Source organism: Urocitellus parryii, chromosome 5 (genome assembly GCF_045843805.1).
Source record: "Urocitellus parryii isolate mUroPar1 chromosome 5, mUroPar1.hap1, whole genome shotgun sequence".
In the NCBI taxonomy this organism is placed as follows: domain Eukaryota; kingdom Metazoa; phylum Chordata; class Mammalia; order Rodentia; family Sciuridae; genus Urocitellus; species Urocitellus parryii.
In genome coordinates, this window is record NC_135535.1 from 103,758,649 (window position 1) to 103,785,042 (window position 26,394).

At 36.5% G+C, this 26,394-nt stretch overlaps 1 pseudogene; it reads left to right on the forward strand.

Moving 5' to 3' along the window:
• LOC113177481 (antigen WC1.1-like) overlaps nucleotides 1-26,394 on the forward strand; it is a 210,489-nt pseudogene continuing 184,095 nt past the window's right edge.

Genomic DNA, 26,394 nt, shown 5'->3' on the forward strand with positions numbered 1-26,394 from the left:
ATGCAAAACTGGTGGCCCTCTCTGATGGTGCTGATGTTGACCTTTAATGTGAAGGTGGAACTGAGTGGAAACCAGAGTTCACAGAGAAGGAGACTTGTTGTATCCACAGGCAGAGCCTTCAGCCAGTCAGGTTTCTGTTCTGGAGGCTGATCTTTGTTGTTCCTGTCACTGGATAACTGTATTGCTGGCTGATTTTTATGATGTACCTGTAGGTCTCATATTCTTAAAAACATAACCTCCTAAAGATTAGTGAATTCAGTTTGGAATTTTGACTCTATAAGAAAATGTTTATCATTATTCCTCTATAATAATGGTATAAATTAAAATTACCAATATAGTAAGACTTCAGGAATCCACACTTCATGTTAGTACATCAGCTTTAGAGAGCAAAGGGAGTATTCCAATTATAATGTTTTAAGTAACAATTTTAATAAGGTAGATTAATGCTTTTGATTGTCTTTCCACTTTGATGGTTTAGTTAGGGAAAAATATTGCACAAAGTATTCTCTTAAGAAATGATTCCTTGGGTTGGGGATGTGGCTCAAGCGGTAGCGTGCTCGCCTGGCATGCGTGCGGCCTGGGTTTGATCCTCAGCACCACATACAAACAAAGATGCTGTGTCCACCGAAAACTAAAAAATAAATATTAAAAAAATTAAAAAAAAGAAATGTTTCCTTGCTGAACTTCCTCACTACACAAAATTACTGTTATATTACAATTTTACATTGGTAATCAAATGCCCTCCCAAATGTCTGAACCTATACTTGAAATTGATCAGCTTCAATAGATGCATAATGGATTTGTCAAACTGTTTATTAGAAACAAAGTAATAACTTAAAAACACACACACACACAAACCAAAACACCATGCTCAAATCTCTGTATAAATTCACTTCCTACTTCTAAATTGTCTGTCTTCTGTAATAGGAAGTATGATATAAAGAACCCTGATTACTTTAGTTACAATAAGCTCAGTCTCACACTATTTAGTGAGCTCTTTTCTCATCCCCAAATGGGAAATAAATATAAATTGTCAGTTTTTGATACATATTGAATTTTTCATTCATTAACAAATTTTATCTTTGTTGGAATTATTATCTGAATTGAAAGTTTCAGGGCATAAAATAGTGAAAAATTAATCATAATCTTTTTGTATACGGAGTTCACATTCAGTGGATAGATATGGATCCTATTTAAAAAAAAGGCATCATCTAAAAGAAAAACTCTACTTTCAGTTCACAAAATATGATATCAGTTATCAAGATGTTTAAAAAATTCTACCTCTTTGGCCCAAACTAAATTGTACTTGTGTATTCCCAGGGAAATCAGGCAAACATGCTAAGATTTCAGAGTTTCTCCTACTACCTTTGAATAAAAAATTCCTATAGGGCAATATAGCTGATTGTAGTTTTTCTTTTCTCTAAACTTGACTTCAAAAATCATGTGGCCCTGGGAGCTATTCAATGCTCTCAACAGCAACTGATATATTTCAAAGTATAGGCTTAAAACAAAAAAACTTTGACATAATGAAAAGCAGAAGTCTCCATTAAAAAATCAGTTCTGAAGAAAGGAAATTGATACTTCTTTGTTATAGCTTTCACCTCAGATGTCATCAGTAGATTATTAGGTACTTTAAATCAGTTTCCTGCTCTCTAATCCCTTTTGTAGGAAACCAGACCCAGCTGCTGCCCCAGTGCAATGACTCCTGGTCTGACCCAGCAGGCTCTGCAGCCTCAGAGGGCCACACTGCCAACTGCTCAGGTGAGCAAGACCCCCAGCACTTGAGCCTTCCCATTCCCTGTGTAAATGCCCACTGACATGACCCTGTCTCTCCTCAGACAGCAGACAGCTCCGCCTGGTGGACGGGGGCAGTCGCTGTGCAGGGAGAGTGGAGATCCTGCAGCAGGGCTCCTGGGGCTCCATCTGTGATGACAGCTGGGACCTGAGTGATGCCCATGTGGTGTGCAGACAGCTGGGCTGTGGAGTGGCCCTGGAGGCCACCGTCTCTGCTCACTTTGGAGAGGGATCAGGGCCCATCTGGCTGGATGAGCTGAACTGCACAGGAGAGGAGGCCCATGTGTGGCAATGCCCTTCCCAGGGCTGGGGACAGCACAACTGCAGTCACAAGGAGGATGCAGGGGTCATCTGCTCAGGTCTGTGCTGCACACTGTGCACAGGTGGGGGTGGGCAGGAGAAGGTCCGCAGGATGGTGTTTGAGTCCTAGCACAGGGGTTTAGTAGTTGCTGACAGGGAAAAGGGGGAGGCTCATAGTTCCTGTCCCTGCAACAAAAGAGAAGATGAGGTATTTCTATTTCCTGCTGCAGCAGCTGATCTTCTGCTCCTTCCATCTCATCACTGTCCCCTTACACAGTCATTATCTACAGTGTCATTTAAAGCAGTCATCACTGTTCTGTGACATGGGGGTGAAACATCCTGACCCACTGAATTAATTTTCTATTTCTGCTGTAACAAGTTACCATAGACTGAATGACTCAAATCAACACAAATTTATCATCTTACAATGTGTAGGTGAGAACCTGACCTGGGTCTCTCTGGGATATAAACGAGGTTTCAGTAGGCTGAAACAGCTAAAACTCAGGAAGACTCACTTTCTTGCCTTTTTCACCTTCTAGAAGTTGCCTGAATTCCTTGTTTGACCCTTTTCTTCTTCAAAACCAAAACACCTCAACCCTCTCATAATTCTGTATTCACATCTCCCTCTGATGAGGGCCAGAAAGGCTTATCTGTTTTTGCGGATACAGTGTAAGGATGTCACTAGATTGGACACATCTTATTTAGGATTCACCAGGATAATCTCACAGTGAAAACATTTTTTTTTTTTTTTGGTACTGGGATTAAACCCAAAGGACTCAAAAACTGAGCCACAGCCGCAGCCCTTTTATTTATTTTTTACTTTGAGACAGGGTCACATTAAGTTGCATAGAGCCTCACTGAGTTGCTGAGGCTAGCTTTGAACATGGGATGCTTCTGCTTCAGTTTCCAAGCAACAGGCATCTCCCACTGTGCCTAGAGAAAGGATCCTTGTCTTCATCTTGTCTGAAAAGCCCTTTTGCAATGTGAGGTAAAATATCCACAGGCTCTCAGGATCAGGAAGTGGACATATTTGGAGCTCCACTATTCTGCCACCCTAAAGTGGCAATCCCTTTCTCCACTGAAAAGTCTTAACTGGGCCTCTCCAGAAATCTTCACCCAGACTGATTTTAGAACTGTCAGCAAAAGAGTCTCGCAAAAAAGTTCAATGTAGATAAATTTCCTATTTTCATGTCGCCCTGTTTACTTGGCTACTGGCCGAGAAGATACCAGCACTCCAGGTGCTGGACACCCCCTTACTAGTTTTTCACAAACATATCCAGTATAGTTCTTTGAAGAAGTGTGCAAACATGGCCTCTGGCCTTGAGCTGGGGCTTCACAGAGATGTCTGTATTTTTAAGATAAGTTACAATTGGGCTCCATGGTAACAGCTGGCAGGAGGAGAAAAGAAAGGGGAGAAGAAGATATCCTCTTCTCAGGTATTTTCCTTGAAGGTTATCTTGCCCAAAACAGTGAAAGAAAAAGCTGCTTTTATGTGAACTTCTGCAGACTGTGAACTTCTGAGCCCCTCCCCTTACATGCTGGGTATAAAATTCTGAAACTCCCTGAACTTGGAAGCAAAAGCTGTGCCCTCTGAACCTGGCTGCAGCCAAATAAAACTGTTTCCTGCTATCTTTGGTGCCTTGCCTCATTTGTCCTTACAACAAACACTCTGTTAATGCTCCTTTTCTAGGATCTGTCATATGATTAATCAGATAGTAGATAAATATAGATAGATGGCAGATAGTAGATAAAGATAGTAGATACTTTCTGCAGAATAAACACCCACATCAGTGTTCCTGCCTATGCATTTGCTAATATTACATTGTTGTAGAAACAGAAATAGAGATACAAGTTAGCAAAAAGAATTAAAGTGAAAAAAAATTTCAGTCTTCCACCTAGTGGGCACTTGTTCATCAGAATCGGCAATGAGTACTCACTACATAGGAATGAAGAAAAAATAGCAGTTACAGTTTAATGCTCACCCGTGCCCTGTTTTCCTCCTCTTGCTTTTAGAGTTCCTGGACCTCAGGCTGGTGAGCAAGGACCAGGAGTGTGCTGGGTGGCTGGAGGTTTTCTACAACAACACCTGGGGCAGCATCTGCAACAGCCCTATGGAACCCATGACTTTGTCCATGATCTGCAGACAGCTTGGCTGTGGGGACACTGGGACCCTAGATTTCTTGGTTCCTCCCAGGGAAGGTTCTAGACCCCGATGGGTGGATAAAATCCACTGTCGGGAAACTGATACCTCTCTCTGGCAGTGTCCTTCTGACCCCTGGAAACACCAATCTTGCTCTGCAAAGGAGGAAGCTCATATCACATGTACAGGTGACCTACTGTCTATTTCTGTGTGTTTGCCATATGCCTGTAGGTTGTTATTAAGAAAGTTTCACATATTTAAACATAATGGATGAGTTGAAATAAGTCTACAAAATGAAAACTAGATGGAGATTACTTGATCCAACATGTTGTACTTCTGTTTCAAAGGCAGACATAAGGAAACCATTGATAATAGCAATTTATGTGAAAAGAACCAGAGATTGAACTGAGAATATGGGAGCATGAAGTTATACTCTGATGACCATTCTTAGAAATTAGCTCATGCAGTATTAAGTTATATCAATTAAACTGTATTTCCTTAGTGATAGGATGAATGATTGGACCTCAATTGTGCACATTGCTTGCTATGTGGTATCACTTTGTTCCTACACTCCCACCCCACCACAGGCTTAATTGCCACTATTATCTGATGATAGGTAACACAGTAAGCATTTATCTCAGATGAAGAAACAGAGGTTAGTAGTAACATTTCATCTCTCTCACACTTTCAAGTGAATGGGGGAGCAATTTGGAGAATCTGAAATCCATCTACACCATATAGACAACCTCGCAGGTCATTTTGTTGATGGAAAGAAATCAAGTGATTTGTAGGTAGAAACTTAATTCCAGGCAGGAGGACAGACACAGAAAGAAAACACCACCACTGTCTTCATGGATTTTCCACTCCCAACTGACAACACAACCATGCATAAATTTGAGTGTCATGAAGGTGCTATGGAAATGTGTGAATTGGGGAAAAGAGAAATCATGTTTAGTTTGATAACTGAAGGAGGAGTAGAGGTTTAATGAAAGAAGGAAGTAGACTATTTATCAATGTAAATACTGCGGTCAGAGGAGTATAGTGAAGTGACCTTGAGGTATTGATAAAATCTCATCATGAGCAGAGCAAGAAGAGGGTTGGGGGAGAGATGCATGATTACCTGGATGGGTAAGAAGAGCTAGAAGTCTCTCCAAGGCATGGACCCAATAACAATCCTGTTGAAAAGCTATTTGTTAGTCTTCTCATCTCAACATTATGAGGAATTTGTATGAGATGGGGGTGGGGTGGGGTGGGGCTTCTCTTGTTTTCTTCTTGGATTTATCTTCTCATAGTCCCAGTGGTCTTTGTTGATACTACTTCCTCACCTTTATCCATATCCTACTGGAAATTAATGTGGCACTTCATCCCTCTCCCAGAAAACATTCCATGGGGTCTTTTGGAAATTGGAGGCTATTGTCTTCTAATTTCTTTTTTAAATTATTATTTATACATGACAGCAAAATGTATTACAATTCTTATTACATATATAGAGCACAATTTTTTCATATCTCTGGTGGTATACAAACTATATTCACACCAATTTGTGTCTTCATACATATACTTTGGATAATAATGATCATAACATTCCACCATCATTTATAACTCCATGCCCCCTCCCTTTTCCTCCCACTTCCCTGTTTGTCTATTTGTCTAGAGTTTGTCTATTTCTCCCATGCTCCCTTTCCCTATCCCACTATGAATCAGCCTCATTATATCAATTAAAACATTAGGCATTTGGGATTGGCTAACTTCACTTAGCATTATTTTCTCTAACTCCATCCATTTACCTGCAAATGCCATGATTTTATTCTCTTTTATTGCTGAGTAATATTCCATTGTGTATATATGCATATTTTTTTTATTCATTCATCTATTGAAGGGCATCTAGGTTGCTTCCACTGCTTAGCTATTGTGAATTGTGCTGCAATAAACATTGATGTGGTTGTGTCCCTCTATTTTATTTTTAAATCATTTGGGTATAGACCAAGGAGAGGGATAGCTGGGTCAAATGGTGGTTCCATTCCCAATTTTCCACAGAATCTCCTTACTGCTTTCCATACTGGCTGTAACAATTTGCAATCTCACCAGCGGTGTATGAATGTACCCTTTTCCCCACATCTTGCTAATACTTATTGTTGTTTGTATTCATAATAGCTGTCATTCTAATTGGAGGGAGACGAAATCTTAGAGTGATTTTGATTTGCATTTCTCTAATTGCTAGCAATGATAAACATTTTTTCATTATTTGTTGATTGATTGTGTATCATCTTCTGAGAAGTGTCTGTTCATGTCCTTGGCCCATTTATTGATGGGGTTATTTGTAATTTTTGGTGCTTAGCTTCTTGAGTTCTTTATATACTCTAGAGATTAGTGCTCTGATTTGTGAGGGGTAAAGATTTGCTCCCAAGATATAGGCTCTCTGCTCACATTACAGATTGTTTCTTTTGCTGAGAAGAAACTTTTTTAGTTTGAGTCCATCCCATTTATTGATTCTTGATTTTAATTCTTGTGTTATAGGAGTCTTATTAAGAAAGTTGGGGCCCCAATTTCATATGATGGAGATTAGGGACTACTTTGTCTTCTATTAGATGCAGGTTCTCTGGTTGTATTTCTAAGTTCTTGATCCATTTTGAGTTGAGTTTTGTGCATGGTGATAGGAATGGGTTTAATTTGTTGCATATGGGTTTCCAGTTTTCCCAGCACCATTTGTTGAAGAGGCTATCTTTTATCCAAGGCATCTTCTTGGCAACTTTGTCTAATATAAGATAATTGTAGTTTTGTGGGTTAGTCTCTGTGTCCTCTATTCTGTACCATTGGTCTACCAGTCTGTTTTGGTGCCAATACTATGCTGTTTTTGTTACTGTTGCTCTGTAGTATAGTTTAAGGTCTAGTATAGTGATGTCACCTGCTTCACTCTTCCTGCTAAGGATTGCTTTATCTCTTTTGGGTCTCTTATTTTTTCCACATGAATTTCATGATTGCCTTTTCTATTTCTATGAGGAATGCCATTGGAATTTTGATTGGAATTGCATTAAATCTGTATAGTGCTTTTGGAAGTACGGTGATTTTGACAATATTAATTCTGACTATACAAGAGCAAGGTAGATCTTTCCATCTTCTAAGGTCTTCTTTGGTTTCTGTATTTAGGGTTCTGTAATTTTCATTATATAGATCTTTCACCTCTTTTATTAAGTTGAGTTCCAAATATTTTATTTTATTTTTTGGGGGGGGAGGGCTATTGAAAATGGGGTGGTTTTCCTCATTTCTCATTTTGAGGATAAGTCACTGATATACAGAAATGCCTTAGATCTATGGGTGTTGATTTTATATCCTGATACTTTGCTGATTTATTTACTAGTTATAGAAGTTTTCTGGTAGAACTTTTAGGGTCTTTCAGGTATAGAATCCTATCATCAACAAATTGTGCCAATTTAAGTTCTTCTATTCCTATCTGTATCCCTTTAATTTCTTTCATTCATCTAAGTGCTCTGGCCAGTGTTTCAAGAACTATGTTAAATAGCAGTGCTGAAAGAGGGCATCCCTGTCTTGTTCCAGTTTTCAGAGGGAATGCCTTCAATTTTTTTCTCTATTTAGAATGATATTGGTCTGGGGCTTAGCATAGATAGCCTTTATGATGTTTAGATATGTCCCTATGATCCCTAGTTTTTCTAGAGTTTTGAACATAAAGAGGTGCTGTATTTTGTCAAATTCTTTTTCTGCATCTATTGAGATGATCATATGATTCTTATCTTTAAACCTATTAATGTGATGAATTACATTTTTTAATTTCTGTATGTTGAACCAACCTTGCATCCCTGGGATGAATCCTACTTGATTGTGGTGCATGATCTTTCTGATATGTTTTTATATTTGATTTGCCAGAATTTTATTGAGAATTTTTGTATCTATGTTCATTAGAGATATAGATTTCTTTTTTTGATGTATCTTTGCCTGGGTTTGGAATCAGAGTGGTATTGGCCTCATAAAATGAGTTTGGAAGTGTTTCATCTTTTTCTATTTCCTGAAATAAGTTGGAGAGTATTGGTATTAGTTCTTCTTTAAAAGTCTTGTAGTTTTCAGCTGTGCATCCATCCAGTCTTGAGCTTTTCTTGGTTGGTAGACTTTTGATGGTGTCTGATATTTCATCACTTAAATTAATCTGTTTAAATTATATATATTATCCTGATATTTGGGCAAATTATATGACTGTAAGAAATTTGTCGATGCCTTCAATATTTTCTATTTTATTGGAGTACAGGTTTTCAAAATAATTTCTAATTATCTTCTGTTTTTTTCTGTATTGTCTGTTGTAATATTTCCTTTTTCATCACGTTATGTTAGTGATTTGAGTTTTCTCTCTCCTTCTCTACATCAGCATGGTTAAGGGTCTGTAAATTTTAATTATTTTTTTCAAAGAACCAACTTTTTGTTCTGTCAACTTTTTCAGTTGTTTGTTTTGTTTCAATTTTATTGATTTCAGGTCTGATTTTAATTATTTCCTGTCTTTTACTGCTTTTGGCACTGATTTGTTCTTCTTTTTCTAGGGCTTTGAGATGTAGTGTTAAGTCATTTATTTGTTGACTTTTTCTTCTTTTAAGAAATCAACTCCATGCAATGAACTTTCCTCTTAGAACTGCTTTTATAGTGTCCCAGAGATTTTGATATGTTATATCTGTGTTCTCATTCACCTCTAAAAACATTTTAATCTCCTCCTTTATGTCTTCTCTAACACATTGTTCCTTCATTAGCATATTATTTCGTCTCCAGGTGTTGGAGTGGATTTTATTTCTTATTTTATCATTGATTTCTAATTTCATTCCTTTATGATCTGATAGAGGCAAGGGTAGTATCTCTACATTTTTATATTTGCCAAGAGTTCCTTTGTTACATAGCATATGGTCTATTTTAGAGAAGGATCCATGTGCTGCTGAGAAGAAAGTGTATTCTCTCATTACAGGTTGGAATATTCTATATATGTCATTTAAGCCCAAGTTATTATTGTATTATTGAGTTCTATAATTTATTTGTTCAGCTTTGACCTCATAGAGGTTGAGAGTAGACATGTGGTTACCATAGACTAGAGAGTGTAGGGAATGGGAATGAAAAGCAACAGACTGATTGATGACTAATGGGTTTTTCTTAAATAGGAGCAAAAAGTTCTGGTGCACTGTGGTACAGGAGGGTGGCTACAGAAAACAATAAGGAACTACATTTCACAGAGCTAAAAGAAAGTGTTTTGGAAGCTTTCAAAAAAAGAAATGAAAAGATTTGAAGAGACAAAGAAATGCATATATACATACATCAGCACATGAATTAATGAAATTTATATGTACATTATGTCAGTAGATATCAGTTAGTTTAAATTTACTTAGATAAAAGTGAAGAGAAATATAAAGATGATTAGATATAGGGAAAATATATTATTTATATCTAATGGAAATAATGATACAAGAAGAGTATATTGTCAAATAAATTTTATAAAAATGAGACAGGAAGACAAATAGAATTTTCCAAAGAAGACAGAGGAAGCTTACAGTATGTGGGGGATTACCTTCAAAGTTTGATAAAGAGCACATAAGGATTATTTCAGCAGCTTTTAAGACCCTGGTGTTGAAAGGGCAATCTGTGTACATTGTGTGAATTCAGTATACCCCTCCTGTACAAAAGGAGAAAAATGATTTTCAAGAGTGACTCAAGGTTGAGGTATTAGACAAAGTCAGAATAGAAAAAGAAAAGGTCCCTTGGATGATACTTTCATATGAAACTTGAAACATGCCCAGGGGAGCAATGTGTCTATGGAGCTAAAGATATGACAACGATATGTATGACTGTAATTTTTAATTTACTCCAGTGAGAAAAATTCATATGAATCAATAGATTTCTGCAGATGCAATTTTTCTTTCTTTTTTCACCCAATGGTTCACAAACTTCAGATGGCTTAAAATTGGGTTTCTCCCCACTGGATGAAAAGCTCTGCAAAGATAATGACATTATTTTCTTTAAATATATATACCCAGCACCTAAAAACACATCTGGAACATGACAGATTCTGAAAACATGCTAGTGTTGTGAATAACAAAACAGAGAAGCAGACTCTCAATATCGTCTTTATATACCTCTTTCCAATATCAGGACTAGGGAGAAAGTTCAGATTGTGTCTCCTTTGAAGACCTCTCTGCTGCATTTTTATCCTTTCCCGATCGGAGGCATTTTTTATCCATACTCAGTAAATTCCATTTTAATGACTTACTTTGAATAGAAAAATTACTGAACATGTTATTTTCCAGAGAAAGGATTTCCTTCTTCAGGATACCAACCTACTATTACATTACAATTGCAAATCTGTAGTTAGATGCCACCCCAAAGATCTGAACCGATTCTCAAAATCACTTCCTGATAAGCTTCAATAGATGTCTAATGGCTTCTTCCAACTCTACATATTAGTAACAGAATGATCTCTTGAAACAACAACAAAAAAAGGCAAATATGCATGTCAAATCTCTTCACAACTTCTGGTCCTACTTCTTTTGGGAGTGGGTACTAAGGATTGAACTCAAGGGCACTCAATAACTGAGCAACATCCCCAAGACGTTTTTTTTGTATTTTTTTTAGAAGGTAGCAGACTGATCAATGAGTTATTTAGCACCTTGCCATTGCTATGGCTGCTTTGAACTCAAGATCCTCTGGCCTTAGTTTCCCTACCTACTGGGATTATAGGCCTATGCCACCTCACCCAGATGATCCTACTTCTAAATTCTCTTTCTGTCTTCTTTAATGGGAAGAATGGTATAAAGAACCCAGATTATCTTAGTCATCATAACCTACTTTTCATCTCTGTCTCACACTATTTTGTGGGCTCTTTTCTCATATCTAAATGAGAAATTAATGTAAATTGTCATTTTTGGTTACATTTCGAATTTTTTCATTCTTTAACAAGTTTTAACTTAGTTGGAATTACTACCTGTGAACTGGAAATTCCTGAGGCTAAAATAGTAAAAAAATAATTCTAGTCTTTTTGTACACTGAGTTCAAATTCAGGGAATAGATATAGGGCTTATTAAAAAGGAGGTAGACTGACACAGACACATAGTTAAATATATTGTAATACATAGAATAATATGTCCATATTATATACACAATATATATAAATACACAATATGTATATTGTGTATATAACTTCTGGAGTCAGCCATTTAGAACTGACCTTACAAATTCCTCCTCCTAAAGTTGTCTTCAGACACTTGCTCAGGCAATCTCCATTCTGACACCATTGAATTCATTCCTGGGAAAAGAAAAGATTTTACAGCTTTCCTGAGACATATATCTCCCAATTCCAACCCTAGATACTAATTGTACTGGTTACGTTCTTCCACAGGATTTGTGCGTTTGGATGGAGGAGGTGTACCTTGCTCTGGACGAGTGGAAGTGAATTCTGGAGGAGGATGGACTCCAGTACCTTATGGGAATTTCATACTACCCACTGCCCAGGTCATCTGTGCAGAGCTGGGGTGTGGCAAGGCAGCATCTTTTCTCTTGGACCTGTCCCTCAGAGAGGCCAGTGAACAGGTCTGGGCTGAAGAGTTCCAGTGTAAGGGATGGGAACCTGAACTCTGGTTCTGCCCCAGAGTGGCCTGTCCTGCAGGCAGCTGCCAACACAGAGGGACTGTGCAAGTTCTCTGCTCAGGTGAGACTCACAGCAGGACTTTAACCATCTTGCACATTCTGATGTGGTAACAAATGTGAGATGTTACTAAAATCCTGTCTTCTCCTGCCAGAGTACACAGAAGTCAGGCTCATGAAAAATGGCAGCTCTCAGTGTGAAGGTCAAGTGGAGATGAAGACCTCTGGAGGCTGGAGAACACTCTGTGCCTCCCACTGGAATATGGCCAATGCCAATGTTGTTTGCCATCAGCTGGGCTGTGGAGTGGCAATCTCCACCCCAAAGGGAGCATACTTTGTGGAAGGAGAAGATGAGATCTGGGGAGACTGATTTCACTGCTCAGGGTCTGAGTCCTTCCTGTGGAATTGCCCTGTGACTGCCCTGGGTGTTCCTGCCTGTGCCCATGGAAACACAGCCTCTGTGGTCTGCTCAGGTAAGAGAGGGCAGGGCTGACTGGTACTCAGTTTCTCATTGAGTGACATGTCTCTAAGAGCAGACAGCATGGAGAGCAGAATAGAAATATGAGATATGCCTTGGTGAAATATGATTCTTCTCAATGATCATTTATCTTTCAGACCCTGTCAAGGGTTATTCAGAGGATTTTTTTTGATTGACAAAGTCTACAGGTTTATTATTCCCTATATAGCTGAGCAGACAGATAAACAGAGTAAGATAAAGAACACACAAATACCATCTGCAACATTTTCTCAAGTCTTAAACTTTTGCTACCACATTTGCTTCAAACATTTATCATTATTATTTTTATATGTTCTTACTAGCTATACCTGATAGTAGAATGTATTTTGATATATTATACATATCTGGAATATAAATTCTCATTCCTCAGGTTATACATGATGTAGAGTTCCAACAGTCATATAATCATAATTGCACATATGGTGATAATGTCTGATTCACTCTACTATCCTTCCTACTCTTATACAACTTCCCTTCTCTTCACTTCCCTCTGTATAATCCAAAGTAACTCTATTCTTTCCTAGCACCCACATACCTTATTGTGAATTAGTGTCTGCATATCAGAGAAAATATTTGTCCTTTGGTTTTGTGGGATTGGCGCGTTTCACTTGGCACAGTAGTCACCAGTTCTATCGTTTACTAGCAGATGCCATAATTTTATTCTTCTTTATGGCTGAGTAATATTCCAATGTGTACATATACCATATTTTTTAGCCATTTATCTGATGAAGGACATCTAGGTTGATTCCATAGCTTAGCTATTGTGAATTGAGCTGCTATAAACTGTGTAGCTATAGCACACTGATTTTTAGTCCTTCAGGTGTATGGTGAGTAATGGGATAACTAAGTTAAATGGTTGTTCCATTACAAGTTTCCTGATGAATCTCTATACCACTTTGCATAATGGTTGCACCAATTTGCAGTCCCACTCATATTTTATGATTGTACCTTTCCCTCCCATATCCTTGCCAATATTTATTGTTACTTGTATTCTTGATAATTGCCATTCCAACTGAAGAAACGAGATCTCCGTGCAGTTTTAATTTGCCTGACTCTAACTACTAGAAATGTTGATAATTTTCTTGTGTACTGAACAATTGTATTTATTCTTCTGTCAAGTGTCTGTTCAGTACCTTAGCCCACTTATCTATTGGGTTATTTGGGGTGGTGTTAAATTTCTGAGATCTTTATATACTCTGGAGATTAATGCAGGTGACAATGATTTTCTACTAATCTGTCGGCTCTCTCTACATATTCTTGATTGTTTCCTTTGCTGTAAAGAAACTTTTAAGTTTGAATCTATTCTATTTGTGATTTCTTGATTTTACTTCTTGCATTTAGGAGTCTTGTTAAAGGAAGTCAGTTTAGAAACTGACGTGGTGGAGATTTGGAACTACATTTACTTCTATTAGGCACAGAGTCTCTGTTCTCAAACCTAAATCCTTCATCCACTTTGAGTTGAGTTTTGTGCAGGGTGACAGATTTGGGCACAACTATATTTTGCTGCATATGAATTTCCACTTTTCCCAGCACCATTTTTCAAGAGACTATCTTTTCTCCAATGTGTATTTTTGGCACCTTTGTCTAGTATGAGATAACAGTATTTATGTGGGTTTATCTCTGTGTCTTCAATCTGTTCCATTGGTCTACCTGTCTTTTTGGTGCCAACACCATGCTGCTCTATAAGGTCTGGTATTTTGATGGCTTCAGCTTTATTTTTATTGCTAAGGATTTCTTTGGCTATTCTGGGTCTCTTATTTTTCCAAATGAATTTCATGACAGGTTTTTATATTTAAATGAAGAATGCCATTGGAATTTTAATGGTAATTGCATTAAATCTGTATAGAGCAATTGAGAGTATGGCCATTTTGTTCAATGTTAATTCTGCTCCCCATGAACATGGGAGATCTTTACATCTTCTAAGATGTTCTTCATTTTTTTTTCTTTAATGTTCTGTAGTTTTCATTGTAGAGGTATTTCATCTTTATTTGTTAGATTGACTCCCAAATATTTTAATTTTTTAGGCCAATTGAATGGGGTATTTTTTCTAATTTCTTTCAGTGGATTCACCACTGATGTATAGGAAAGCAATTGATTTGTGTGTGTTAATTTTATTTTCAGCTTAATTTGCTTAATTCATTTATTAGTTCTAAAAGTTTTCTGGTGGAATTTTTGGGGGTTTTCTAAATATGGGTCATGTCTTCAGCAAATAGGGATTGTTTGAGTTCTTCCTTTCCTATTTGTATCCATTTAATTTCTTTATTTTGTCTTATTGCCCTGGCTAGAATTTTAAGGACAATGTTGAACATCAGTGGTGAAAGAGTGCATTCTTGTCTTGTTCCAGTTCTTTGAGGGAATGCTTTCTGTTTTTCCCCATTTAGAATAATGTTGGTTTTGGATTTAACACATATAACTTTTACAATGTTGGGGTATGTTCCTACTATCCCTAATTTGTCTAGTGTTTTGAACATGAAACCATGCTGTATTTTGTTAAGTGATTTTCTGCATCTGTTGAGATGATCATATAATTTTTGTCTTTAAGTCTATCAATGTGTTGAATTATGCTTATTAATTTCTGTATGTTGAATGAAACTTGCATCCCTGTGATGAACCCCGTTTGATCATGGTGCACTATTTTTAATTTTTTTTGTATGAGATTTCTCAGAATTTTAATGAGAATTTTTGTATCTAGGTTCATCAGAGATATTGGTCTGAAGTTTTCTTTCCTTGATGTGTCTTTGTCTTGTTTTGGTATCAGGGTAATATTAGCTTCATAGAATGAGTTTGGAAGGGTTTCTTTTCCATTTCATTGAAAAGGTCTATTGGTATGGAGTGTATTTGATGATAATTTGAGGTCTATTGGTATGGATTGTATTCTTGACTGATATACATTTTCTTTCAAGGTCTTGTAGAATTTGGCTGAGAATCGATCTGATCCTGAGCTTTTCTTGGTTGGTAGGCTTTTCATGGTGACTTCTATTTCAGTGCTTGAAATTGATCTGTTCATGTCCTCCTGATTCAGTTTGGTTAGGTTCATATGTCTCTAGAAATTTGTCAATGTCTTCAAGACTCTATTTTTTAAAAAAATTAAGTATAAAATTTCAAATAGTTTCTGATTATCATCTGTATTTCAGAGATATTTCATTTTTCATCACAAACTTTTAGTATTTTCTGCTTTCTCTCTCTTTGTCTTAGTGGCTAAGGATTTATCAATTTTATTGATTTTTTTTAAAGAACCAAATTTTTTGTCAACTTTTTGAATTATTTATTTTGTTTCCATTTTATTGATTTCAACTCTAATTTTAATTTTTTCCCTGTCTTCTATTGTATTTGGTGTTTATTTGCTCTTCTTTTGCTAGGGCTTTGAGATGTAATGTTAGATTATTTATTTGTTGACTTTGTATTCTTTTAGTGAATGAGCTCAATGCAATGAACTTTCCTCTTAACACTGTCTGTATAGTGTCCCAGAGATTTTGATATGTTGTGACACTATTTTAATTTCCCCTATGTATTTTTTTTGTTTCATCCCTGATTTCTTCTGCTATCAATTGGTCATTCAGTAGTGTATTATTTAATCTCCTGGTGTTAGAGTAACTTCTATTTTTTATTTTATCATTGATTTCTAATTTTATTTTTTATGATCTAATAGAATGCAAAGCATTATCTCTATTTTTTGTATTTTCTAAGAGTTGTTTTGTGGCATAAGACATTGTCTATTTTAGAGAAAGATTCATGTGCTGCTGAGAAGAAAGTGTCTTTGAACATTGAGGTATGAAATACTTTATATATGTATTTAAAGTCTAAATTTTTGATTGTAATATTTAGTTCTATAGTTTCTTTAGTTTTTTGTTTGGATGATTTATCCAGTATTGACAGAGATATGTTATACTCACCTAGTATTATTGTATTGTGATCAATTTTTTCTTGAAATTGAGAAGAATTTATTTCATGTACATAGATGCTCCATTGTTTAGGGCATAAATATTTACAATTGCTATATCTTGCATATGTATCATTCCCTTAAGCAGTATGAAATGTCCTTCTTTGTGTCTTATGATTAGCTTTTGCTTGAAGTCCACTTTATTTTATATGAGAACGGAAATCCCTGCTAGTTTACAAGATCCATGTGAGTGATATAGTTTTTCCTGTCTCTTCTCTTTTAATCTGAAAATGTCTTTGCCTATGAGGTGAACCTCTTGGAGAGGTTATATTGTTGGGTTGTGTTATTTTCTTCTAACATGCCAGTCTATGTCTTTTGATTGATGAGTTCTGGCTATTTATGTTCAAAGATATTGAGATATGATTTGTATTCCCAATCATTTTGCTTTATTTCTGGTTTTTAATTTAATTTAGTTTATCCTTTGATTGACTATTCCTTTAGTGTGGTTTCACCCTTTGCTGGTTTTCACATATATTTTTTATTTCTTCTTCCTGGAATATTTTGCTGAATGTGTTCTGAGTGCAGGCTTTCTACTTGTAAATTATTTTAAATTTTGTTTATCATGGAATGTTTTGATTTTATTTTCAAATATGAAGATTAATTTTGCTGGGTATTGTATTCTTGGCTGGCATCCATTTTCTTTGAAGGTTTGATATATATTATTCCAAGACCTCTGACATTTGAGTGTCTGGAGTGAGAAATTATCTGAGATGCAAATTTGTTTTCCTATAAATGTAAACTGACATTTATTTCCAGAATCCTTAACAATTTTATCCTTATTCTGTATGTTAGGTATTTTAAAGAATGAAAGCAAGGAAGAAAGAGAAAGAATGAGCAACAGAAGTGAAAAATACATTTCATTTTTCTCATCATTTCCTGACTCATAAATTTGGGAAGGGCTCTTGGCAGTTGCCTCTTGGAATCTGTCATAAGGTTACACTTGAATGCCATGTGGAACTGAGATCATTTGAATGCTTGACCCATTTGGAAATCCAGGATAGTTCATTCACATGGCTGGTAGCTTGAAGTTCAACAGGAGGCTGTTGACAGAACCACCTGCAAATGTTCTCTCCCACATGATAGTCTCTATACAATGGATATGCCATAAATCAAACATCCTAAAGAGAAGGAGGCATGACTTTTTAAGCTAGGTTCCTAAGTCAAGCTATGTTAGCTTCACCACATTCTATTGCTTATAGACAACCCACCATGGTCAGCCCAGATTAAAGGTAAGGAGGAATGGATTCCACAGGTCAATGAATAGAGCATCACAGATTTTGTGGATATTTTTTAAAGCTATATGTGTATTGAATATCTGACATTGTGTATTTTCTAAGTTATATTTTTAACACTATCATAGTGGCCTTAATTACCTAGACTTATAGATTACATAGGAATGTTAGGTTCTCTCACCATGTCTCTCAAATCCCTGTTTATAGTTTCTATCATTATCTTTCTTGCTTTATTCTATATTTTTTCTATGTTTTTGAACTTTGCAATTTCTATTCTGTGATAATCTAATATTGTTGACTCATCTTTGGGTTCTTATTTTTAGCTCTTGACTTTTTAACTCTCAAATTTTTATCAGATTTTTGTGATCATTTCTCTGCTAAGACGCACATCATGCCATTTAATAGACCATTTAATCATGATTATATAAATTTCCTATAAAGAAACACCAATACTAATATATGAAAATATTTCCCATTTTTTTCTTATTTTTCCTCTTTGTTCTCTATTAAATTCTATTTCATGTGGTATTTTGGATCAACATGGTTTTGAGAAACTATACAAAACCTTCAGAGAGGATTTTATTTTGCCTCTTCTGGGTACTTTATTTAAGGTAGATCATGTTACACAAAAACAATTGAAGTTTTAAGAAACTGGTCACCATCCCTGTGACAAAAATTCTTTCAGTGACAAAATATGATACAACTTTCCTGGTTGTTTAACATGATTCCTCCCTTTTTGGTCCAACCTAAATTATATTTGTGTATGACCAAATCAATCTGTCAAACATGCTTAGATTTTCAGTCTCAGCTTCTAACTTTAAATGAGCAAATGCCTTCAGGAAAAAATAGATGATCCCAATTTTTACTCTTCTCTTTATTGGACTCCTAAAGGCTAGCTGTCCCTGGAGCTCTGCAGTGCTCTCAAGAGGAACTAACATATTCCACTTTTCTAAAGTCACTCTGAGTGCTTGACATAAAGCACAAAAGTGTCATAGTCAGAAACAGAAATCTCCATTAGGAGAACAGTTCTGAAGATATGAAATTATTGATTTTGTCCTATAGCTGTCAGATGCTATCACTAGATTATTATGTACCTTAATTAAGTTTCCTGCTCTCTACTCCCAGGTGTAGGTAGCCAGATCCAGCTGCTGCCCCAGTGCAATAACTCCTGGTCTGACCCAGCAGGCTCTGTAGACACAGAAGGGGACACTCTCAACTGCTCAGGTGAGCAAGGCCCTCAGCACAAGAGCCTTCCCATTTCCTGTGCAAATGCCTGACATGATCCTGTCTCTCCACAGACAGAAGGCAGCTCCGCCTGGTGGATGGGGGCAGTCACTGTGCAGGGAGAGTGGAGATCCTGCAGCAGGGCTCTTGGGGCTCCATCTGTGATGACCGCTGGGACCTGAGTGATGCCCATGTGGTGTGCAGACAGCTGGGCTGTGGAGTGGCCCTGGAGGCCACCATCTCTGCTCACTTTGGAGAGGGATCAGGGCCCATCTGGCTGGATGAGCTGAATTGCACAGGAGAGGAGGCCCATGTGTGGCAGTGCCCTTCCCAGCACTGGGGGCAGCACAACTGCAGACACAAGGAAGACGCTGGGGTCATCTGCTCAGGTCTGTGGTGCACACTGGGTATAGGTGGGAGAAAGTGAGGAGGTTGTGCAGGATGGTATCTGAGCTTTAGGGCAGAGGAGGGGAAATTGGTCTCAGTGTGGATGGGGAGGAGGCTCACCGCACAGTGCCTGTCCCTCTAGCAGAAAAGATGAGGTGCTTCCATTTTCTGCTGCAGCAGCTGAGCTTCTGCTCCTTCCTTCTCATCCCTGCCTCCTGACAATCATTCTCTTCAGTGTCCATTTGACTGTAGACCTCATGCTTCAGTTACTGTGTGTGCAAAATCCTAAGACCCCACTGTATTAGTTTCCTATTGCCGTTATAATAAATTGCCAGAGTTAATGGCTTAAGACAACATGAGTTTAAGTCTGACCCCAGTTCACCTGAGATATAAACAAGGTGTCAGTGAGCTACATTCAGCTGAGGCTCTAGGAAGACTCATTTCCTTACCTTTTCCAGCATCTAAAAGTTACCTGTATTTCCCTTCCTTATTCAAGTCAACCACCTTTTATACTTCTGACTATTTTTCATCTTTACATCTCTTTTTGACCAGGGTCAGAAACCATTATCTGCTTGTAAGAATACAGATATAAGTATGTGGTTAGATTGAGCTCATATGGTTAATCCAGGATAATATAAAATAATTTATCATTAAAAAATCCTCATATTGATCTTGTTTGCAGGCACTCTTTACCTCACAAGATAATCTATTCACAAGCTCCAGGATCAGGAACTGACATATCTGGGACTTCACTATTCTGCCACCTCACTGTCCATACCCCCTTTCCTAAGGTCTGTCATATTTAGTCAAGTAGCTTTTCCTCCCTCCCTTCAAGCCCACTTCAGTTTTCCTGACTGTTCATTTTCCACTACACCACTGTCATAGAAATAGAAAGAGACATACAAGTTATCAAAACAGGTAAAAGGATAAAACTTTCATCTTTCCACCTGGTGGGCATTTCATCAGAAAAGTTAGCAATGAACACTCACTAACTAGGGGTAGCACTAAGTGTTAAATACTCACTGTGTCCTATTTTCCTCCTCTTGGTTTCAGAGTTCCTGGCCCTCAGGTTGGTGAGCAAGGACCAGGAGTGTGCTGGATGGCTGGAGGTTTTCTACAACAACACCTGGGGCAGTGTCTGCCACAGCCCCATGGAAGCTGTGACCTTGTCCGTGATCTGCAGACAGCTTGGCTGTGGGGACAGTGGGATTCTTAACTCTTCTGTTGCTCTCAGAGAAGGTTCTAGGCCTCATTGGGTGGATGGAATCCAGTGTAGGAAAACGGACACCTCTCTCTGGCAGTGTCCTTCTGACCCCTGGAAACAGAGATCTTGCTCTGCAAAGGAGGAAGTTTATATCATGTGTTCAGGTGACTTACTCCCTATTCCTGTGTCCTCACTCTGTAAGTTGTTAGAGAAATTTCATATTTTCAAACCAAAAGAATGAGTTCAAATAAGTCTATGAGGCACAAATTTGAATAGAGAATTTTAGCCTCAATTTACAATCTTGTTTCGATGACAGAATTAAGTAAACCTGTTATTACATTTATGTGAAAAATGCCATGGATATTAAATTGAGCATGTAGAAGCATGAACTTACCCTCTAAAAAATGTCTAAGCAGATGGCTAGTGCAGTCTTAGGCTATAATAATTACTCTTCATTTCCATAATAGAGTGAGAAATTTGACCTCACTTATATAAATCACTTGCTATGTCCTGTAATAGTTTTAGGTTTTTTTTTCACATGTAATGCAAGTTAAACCACTCAGCAATCTGTTCATAGGTATTATGGTGATCATTTAATCCAGATGTGGAAATTAACATTAGGAGTAAGCACTTCATTCACCCCATACACTCAAGAGAGTGAGGGACAACTTGGGGTAATCAGTACTAGTGGGTTATCTTTGAGATCATGGTCTTTTACTCTGAAATCCATCAACATCAGTCAGACAAACAATAAGCTCAGATTGTTGATGATAAGTAATTGAGTGAATTACATCCAGAAACTTAATATGAGGCATGAGGAGGAAAGACAAGAATAACATACTCTCTGTGTCCTCATGAAGTTTACCCTCTAGCATGACGATACACACCAGCCATAAATGAAGAAGTGGAAGGTGCTATGGAATTGCGTAATTTGAGGAAAAGAGAAATCATATTTAGGTTGAGACCAATGAAGGAAGTAGATGTCAAATGAAGAAAGTAAGAGCTTTTGTTCAGTGTAAATGCTGAAGTATGAAAAGTCTGGTGACCTTGAGGGACTGATAAAATCCCATCATGAGCAGAGTAGGAAGAAGCTGGGGAGAGTGATGCCTGATTAAGTGGATGGATAAGAAGAGTTCAGATCCTTTCCAAGGCATGGTACTCATACCAATTTTGCTGAAAAGCTATTTGTTAATCTTTTCCTCTGCCACATTATGGGGAATTACTGTGAGATGAGGGTCCTAGTCGCCCCTTATTTTCTTCTTGAATTCATCTCCTCACAGTCTTGTGGTCTTGTTTGATACTACCTCCTCTGAGTCCGCACTGATATACCTGCATCACTGTTTTATGCTTATTTCAGCTCTTTTGATGCATAGCAACAAATGGAATAGCAGGGTCATATGGTAGCTGCATTCCTACTCTTTTAAGGAATCTTCATACAGCTTTTCAAAGAAGTTATACTAATTTGCCCTCTCCACCAAGAATGTATGAGTGTTTCCTTATCCACACATCCTCACTAACATTTATTATTTGCTTTTTACATTTTTATCAGTTCATTAACTTCTGCATAATAGTAGTGTCTATTTTGAACTATTTATAATACACAGATAAAGTTTTCTCCATTTTAATGCCCCTTCTTCTGCTCCCCTTCCTCTACTTATTTCCTTTCTGTTAATTTATAGCTTATTAATAAATCAGTGATATATATATATATATATATATATATATATATATATATCTCACCATGGTATATTTATGTATAACATAATTTGATTGATTTCATTCCACAATTCCTCCTTTTTCTCATCCTTTCTCCCTTCACATCAACCCCCTTACTCTATTCCACTGATATCTCTTTTTCTTTCATTATTCATTTTCATTCCAGAATTCCACTCCCTTTTTTCCCTTTATGCCTTATTTTGCTCCAATTTCTGCATAAAAGAGAGGAAATTCAATTTTTGACTTTCTGAGTTTGGTATATTTCCCTTGGTATGATGTTCTCCAATTGCAGCCATTTACATGTAAATGCCATAATTTAATTCTTCTTTATGGCTGAGTAGAATTCTATTGCATAGTCACCACATTCTCTATATCCATTCATCAGCAGAAGGCACCCAGGCTGTTTTCATAATGTAGCTATTGTAAATTGTGCTTCCATCAACACTGATATGCCAATATCACTTCAGTATGGTTATTTTAGTTCTTTGGATAAAACCAAGGGGTGAGAAAGTCATGAAGTTGTTTCAGTTCTAATCTTTTGAGAACTCTTTATACTGTTTTCCAAAGTGGTTGTAGTATCACCAAAAATGAATGAGTACTTTTCCCCACATCCATACCAGCATTTATTATTATGTATATTTTTGATGATTTCCATTCTAATAGGGGCCAGATGACATAAAAATGTAGTTTTGATCTGCATTCCCTTCATTGGTATAGATGTTAAGCAGCTTTTCATATATTTCTTGCTCATTTTATACTTCTTTTGAGAAATACCTGTTTAGCTTTATTGCCAATTTATTAATTAGATTAATTGCTTTTTAGGTGTTAACGTTTTGAAATCTTTGTATATTCTGGTTTTTAATCCTCTGTCAAAAGAATAGCTGGCAAATTTTTTTCTTCTGTTTTATAGGTGCTCTATTCATTCTCCTGTTTCCTTTGCTGTGCAGAAATATTTTAATTTGATACCATCCCACTTGCTGATTCTTATTTCTTAAGCCTTGGGGGTCTTGATAAGGTTCCTGTGCCAATATGTTGGATTCGTGAGCCCATTTTTTTTCTGTAAATCACAAATTTTCTGGTCTAATTAATAGGTCTTTCATTCATTTTAGTTATCCTTTATGCAGGATGAGAGATAGGGAACTGGTTTCATTCTTCTACATACAAATATCCAGTTTTCCAAGCACCATTTTTAAAAAAGACTCTTTTTTTTCCAACGTCTTTTTTTGATAAATTTTTGCACCCATTCATGTTAAAACTATTGAATAAATTAGGGATAGAAAGAACCTCCCTCAACATTATAAAGGCTATGTATAACAAATGCAAAGCCAACTTCTTATTGAATGAAGAAAAACTAAAAATATTTTCTCTGAAATCAGGAACAAGAAAAGGATGTTCACTCTCACTACTACTAGTCAGTATAGTTATTGAAACTAAAGTCAGAGCAATCAGACAAGATAAGAAATTAAAGAGATACAAATATGAAAAGAGGCCAAATTATCTGTTTTCTGAAGAAAGGATCCTGTATATAGTATACTAAAACTTCCCCACCAGAAGAATTCCAATACTATTATAGAAAATTAGGAAAGTAGGAAACAAAATCAGCACTCAAAAATAAATAGCTTTTTGGCCTAGGGTTGTGGCTCTGTGTAGAGTGCTTGCCTAGCACTTGTGAGGCCCTGGGTTCAATCCTTAGCACCACATATAAATAAACAAATAAAATAAAGGTATTATGTCGACTACAACTAAAAATAATAAATATTTTAAAAAATCTGTGTCTTTTCAATATTCCAATAATATATTTGCTGAGAAAAAAATCAGAAATAGAAAACTATTCCACTCCCAATAACCTAATACAAGGCACTGATTGTTATTTATCTTGAATCTTGTCATTCTAACTGGGGTGAGATGAAACCTCAGTGTAGTTTTTATTTAATTTCCTTTATTGTTAAGAATATTGGACAGCTTTTTTATATATTTGTTGGCCATTTTCATGTCATCTTCTAAAAAAATGTCTATTTAGCTCACTTACCCATTGACTGGGTTATTTGGGTTATTTTGATGTTTACATATTCTGGATATGAATTCTCTATCAGAAGAATAATTGGCAGAAGTTTCCTCCCATTTTTAGGCTCCCTTTCATCATTTTGTTCATCATCATCTTGTTTCCTTTGCTCTTTGAAGTTTTCAAATTTGAAGCTTCACCAATTGATTCTTGGCTTTATTTCTTGATCTTTGAGAGTTTTATTAAGGTAGCCACTGTTTGTTCCTGTGTATTGGAGAGTTGGCCCTATGTTTTCTTCTAGAAATTGTAAAGATTCTTGTCAAATTACTAGGTCTCTGATCCATTTTAGTTGAAGTTTATGCAGGTGAGACAGAGGGAGCTCCTTTGATTCTTCTACATATGGATATCCTGTTTTCCCAGAGCCATTTGTTAAAAAGTCCATTTAGTCAGCCTTTTCACTGCTGTGACTAAAAAAATCCAACCAGCACAATTATAGAGGAGAAAGGGTTTATTCAGGGACTCACAGTTTCAAAGGTCTCTATTTATAGACAACAAGATCCATTCATTGGGGCTGGACATGTTGCTGAGCATCATGGTGGAAGAGTTTGGCAGAAGGAAGCAGCCTACATGGTGATCAGGAAGAAGAGACAGACTCCACTCTCCATATACACAATATATACCCCAAGGCCATGCTTTCAGGAATGCACCCCCTCAAGCCTACCAGCCTTCAGTTAACCACACAGTTAATCCCCATAAGGGGAAAAATGCAATGATTGCATTAAGGCTCTTACAATCCATTTGTTTCTCCTCTTGCACTGCCTCACACATGAGCTTTTGGAAGACATATCACATCCAAACCATAACATCCATTTTTTCTCCAATGTATGTTTTTACTAATTTTGTCAAGTATCAGATGACTATATCTGTGTGGTTTTATCTCCATGAGTTCTATTCCTTTCATTTTCATGTTGGTTTTTATAAAAACACTATTCTCTTATTGATGGAAGAGTTCTGCAGCATGATTTGAGCATGGGAATTGTTCTTCTCAGCCTTGTTCTTCTTGCTCAGTATTCTTTTGGCTACTCTGGATCTTTTATTCTTCCATATGAATTTTGGGAATAAATTTTAGCTCTGTGAAGAAAGTCATTAATATTTTGATTGGGAATGATTGAAACTATAGATTTCTTTTGGTTATATAGTCATTTTATCAATATTAAATCTGCTTATTGAAGAACAATAGATACCTTTCCATCTTCTATAGTCTTCTTCAAATTCTTTCTTCAGTGTTCTATAGTTTTATTTTAGAAGTCTTTTAACTTCTCAGCTAGGTTTATTTCCATGTTTTTGTTTTGTTTTAGGTTATTTTCAATGGAATACTTTTATTCATTTTTTTGTTGGTTTTACTATTGGCATATAGCAAAACTTAATTTTTGTACGTTTATCCTGTATTCTGCTGCTTTGCTGTGTTTGATAGCTCTAAAACTCTTCTGATGGAGATTCTATGTATAGAATTATATCATCTACAAATGGAGATAATTTGATTTCTTCTTTTTCTCTTTGTATCCCTTTAATTTCTTCCTCTTATGTAATTGATATAGCTAATATTATAAGAACTACATCGAATAAGAATGGTGAGGGTATGAATCCTTATCTTACTCTAGATTTTAGAAGAAATGCTTTTATTTCCTCACCATTCATTATGATGTGATGTTTTTCATGTGTAGCCATGATGAGATTGAGATAGTTTTCTTCTATCGCTAGTATTTTCAGAACTTTTAACATGAATGGTGCTAAATTTTGTTGATTATTTTTTCTGCATCTATTGAGTTAGTTATGTAATTTTTTTCCTGGATTCTATTTATATGATGGATTACATTTATCGATCCACATATGATGATCCAACCTTTCATCTATAAAAATTTATTTTTAAGGAAGTATGTAACCAATTATTTTCAATAACATTTCCCACTTTAATTAATAATGTAAAATAGCCTTAAATAGAGATATTGAAATTTTTCATGCTAGAAGAAAAAAATATCTTATTATTTGAAATAACATGTGGTGTCATATTTTGGAAATGGGCTTTTCACTTGTACATGGTCATGAAGTCCATGGGAAAAGAAAACTATTGAATTCAGTTAAGCTGCCCTTCTTTTGCATCTTCCAAAGTACCCAAATTGTTATCATGAATGCTGTGAGGAAAAGTGTAGTGTGTTATTGAGGTACAGAGGAATTGAGGGAGGTAGTTTTCTGCCTGGAGTGCTTAAGAAATCAGACCAGCCTGGTGTGGAAGAGAGCACTTGCATCTCTTTCCACTC